The sequence below is a fragment of the Grammomys surdaster genome, unplaced genomic scaffold, assembly GCF_004785775.1.
Source record: "Grammomys surdaster isolate TR1022 unplaced genomic scaffold, NIH_TR_1.0 125977, whole genome shotgun sequence".
In the NCBI taxonomy this organism is placed as follows: Eukaryota; Metazoa; Chordata; class Mammalia; order Rodentia; family Muridae; genus Grammomys; species Grammomys surdaster.
Genome location: NW_021620793.1, coordinates 3,975,878 through 3,979,317, shown reverse-complemented (window position 1 = coordinate 3,979,317; position 3,440 = coordinate 3,975,878). Strand labels below are relative to the sequence as shown.

Genomic DNA, 3,440 nt, shown 5'->3' with positions numbered 1-3,440 from the left:
TGAGGGCAGGATGAGCTATTGAAGAATTTGCCTCCATCAGCTTGCTCAGTGTGGACTTATGTGTAGGACCATTTTCTTGATTGCTAATTGATATATATATATATATATATATATATATAAAACCAGCCCAGGGGGGTTGAAAGCTGACTCAGAGATTAAGAGCACTGACTACTCTTCCAGAGGTTCTAAGTTCAATTCCCAGCAACCACATAGTGGCTCATAACCATCTATAATGAGATCTGGTGCCCCCTTCTGGCCTACAGGCATAAAAGACCCAGCCCACTACAGGCGGTACTGTCCCTATGCAGGTGGGCCTGATAGCAAGCTAGTAAGTAGCTTTCCTCCATGGTTTTTGTGTTGAGTCCTGTCTGGTTTGAGTTACTACTCTGACTTCCTTCAACGATGATCTGCAACCATGAGTTCCTTTGCCTTGGACCTATAAGATGAAATAAACTGGTTTTCCCCCCAAGTTAGCTTCATGATGTTTATCACAGCAATAGAAAGCTAACTAGGGCAGTCACCTAGAAGACCCCAAGTCTTCTGACACCCTGTTTGGTGTTTTTCCAGATACCTGTTCTTAATCACTCTGAACATCTGGAGAAGGTGTACGTGCCGTGGTCTCAGCTGGAACTGTTTTGTGCAGAGAGGAACACTGCATCAGGAGTTATGCCAGGAGCACCTGGCTTGCTCCTGCCCACAGGTGCCAAGGAGCAAGGGCTCTAATTTCTTATAGTGCTAACCTTTGTTTCCTACTGCCAGTTTCATTAAATATCCACCATCACACAAGGGAAAATTCCCAATTATCCTCCCTGTCTCGGCTGGCAGACACTCCGTCTGATTAAATAATAAGCTGATTTCATGGAGAGAAGGATGTATGCACGGCGTCGGGTCAAGGGCTCATCCTGGAACCATGAAGCCAGAGCTCCTATACTCTCAAATAGAAACTGTCCTCCATTAAATGTCCACTCCCTGGGCCCTGGCAACCCCCATTCTCCTTCCTCTTCTGTGAACTTCATCACACTGGTCCTCCACAGATATGGAGCCAACTGTATAGTACTTGCCTTAGTTCCAGTTACTATTGCGGTAATGAAATGCCATGACCAAAGCAACCTGGGGAGGAAAGGATTAATCTGATTTACACTGCCACATCACTGTTTATCACTGAAGGACATCAGGACAGGAACTCAAACAAGGCAGGAACCTGGAGGCAGGAGCTGATGCAGAGGCCATGGAAGAGTGCTGCTTCCTGGCTTATTTCTCATGGCTTCCTCAGCCTGCTTTCTTATAGAACCCAGGACCCCCAACCCAGGGGAAACATCATCCACAATGGGTTGGCTCCTTTCCCATTCAGCCTGATCTTATGAAAGCATTTTCTCAACTGAGGTTCCCTCCTTTTAGATGATTCTACCTTGTATCAACTGAAATAAAACTAGCCAACATAGAACTTATTGTTTTGTGCCTAATTTATTTCTTGTTTGTTTGTTTTGGTGTTTTGAGACAGGGTCTCACTATATATAGCTCTGGCTGTCCTGAAACTCACTATGTAGACCAGGCTGGCCTTGATCTCACAGAGATACGCCTGCCTGTGTGATATGCCCTCCTGAGTTCTGGGATTAAAGGGGTATACCACAATGCCATATATATATATATAATCATATATATATGTATATATGTGTGTGTGTGTGTGTGTTATTTGTTTTATGTTCATCTGTTTGAGACAAGGTTTCTCTTAAGACAGGGTTTCTCTGTGTAGCCCTGGCTGTCCTGGAACTCACTTTGTAGACCAGCATGGACTCTAACACAGAGATTGGCCTGTCTCTGCCTCTTGATTGCTGGGATTAATGGTCTGTACCAGCACACCTAGCTGAACTTCTTTTTTAACATAGAACTTTATTAGTAAAAGGATTCTTGTTGTTTTGTTGTAGTGGTGGATATTGTCTTTTTTTAAATATGTATGTGAGGTTTTGCCTACATGTATGCAAGTGCATGGTGCATACGCAGTGGACTTGGGGATCAGAAGAAGGCATCAGATCCACTGGAACTGGAATTACATATGGTTGTGAGCCACCATGTTAGTATTGGGAACTGAACCCAGGTCCTCTGCAAGAGCAGCCAGTGCTCTCAGCTGCCGAGCCAGCTCTCCATCCTCTGAGTCTTTGTTTGTTAGTCTGTTTGGTTTGTTTTTGTTATTGTTGCTTGCTTTGGTTTGCTTGTTTGTCTTTAACTTTTATTGCGGCCAAGTAATATGTATCTACTTCCCGACCGTCTAATAACCGAAGCTTGTTACTTTTATAATCAGGAAAACAAAACTACTTTTATTTTATTTTTAGAAAAAGAGAGAGAGAGAGACAGAGAGAGACAGAGAGACAGAGAGAGACAGAGAGAGACAGAGAGAGACAGAGAGACAGAGAGACAGAGAGAGACAGAGAGACAGAGAGACAGAGACAGAGAGACAGAGAGACAGAGAGACAGAGAAACAGAGAGAGAGAGAGTCACCTTGGAGTTGTCTAAGAGAAAGTAACCATGTGACTTCAGGCAAGCTTTAACTTTTTTTTTCTTTTTCTCCAATCTGGATGACACTAATCCCCGTTTACTTGCCCCAGGCAAGCCTGCTGTCATCAGAAAATTGAAGCAGTTTCTGGGGTTCAGGATGGGCTCCCCCACTGGCTCTGAGTTAATAGGGTTAAGTGATATGTATGACACAGGACCTGGATAGGCAAGGCACCCTATCTGCCATGGCACTGCATTGTAGAAAGACTCTGTCCACAGAAATGCCCACTCGGGCTCCCAGCTCCCAAGCACCAGGACACTCCCTAAAGATCTGTGTGTCACCTCTAGGAGCAACAGAAGCAAGGCACTTCTGCTTAGTTCAGCCATATCCACCCTCCTCCCAGCCCCACAGCCTATATCTCCAAGTATCAAGGTCATACAGCAACAGAGTCAAGCGCCTCCTCTCTGGTAATGAGGGCTGTGACTATGGAGGACACCAAGACCATGGCTAGAAAGGGAAGGCACAAGAAGGGGTCAAACCAGCATCCCTGACGAGACCCATCAGCACCTTTCTGACATCTGTGCTCTCAGGCCTGGTGTAGGCTGTGTTACCTGCTCCCTGCACCTCCAAAGCCAGGCATACAGTCTTACCCTGCTGGCTCTCAATCCCTGCGAGCCTCTTCCTCTGCGGCTCCAAGACAAGGGTAGAGACCGCTTATGAAGAGGCCTTCTGTGATGATGACATCTCAAGCTGCTGAGCACATGTTCACACAGTGCACGCACACTCTTGTGAGGATATTTGCACAGCCAGGCATAGGGGTGTACAAATAGGCAGAGACAAATGGATCTCTGTGAGTTCAAGGCCAGCCTGGTTTACATAGCAAGCTACATAGCAAGTTCCAGGCTAGTCAGAGTTACATGGTGAATCTTGTCTTAAAAGAGAAGAAAAG

The 3,440-nt window shown here is 45.6% G+C and overlaps 1 protein-coding gene across 1 annotated transcript in view; it reads right to left on the bottom strand.

The window, feature by feature from the left end:
- The window catches only part of Lrrc38 (leucine rich repeat containing 38), a 23,787-nt gene that overhangs the window by 13,504 nt on the left and 6,843 nt on the right, over positions 1-3,440 (bottom strand). The window lies entirely within an intron of this gene.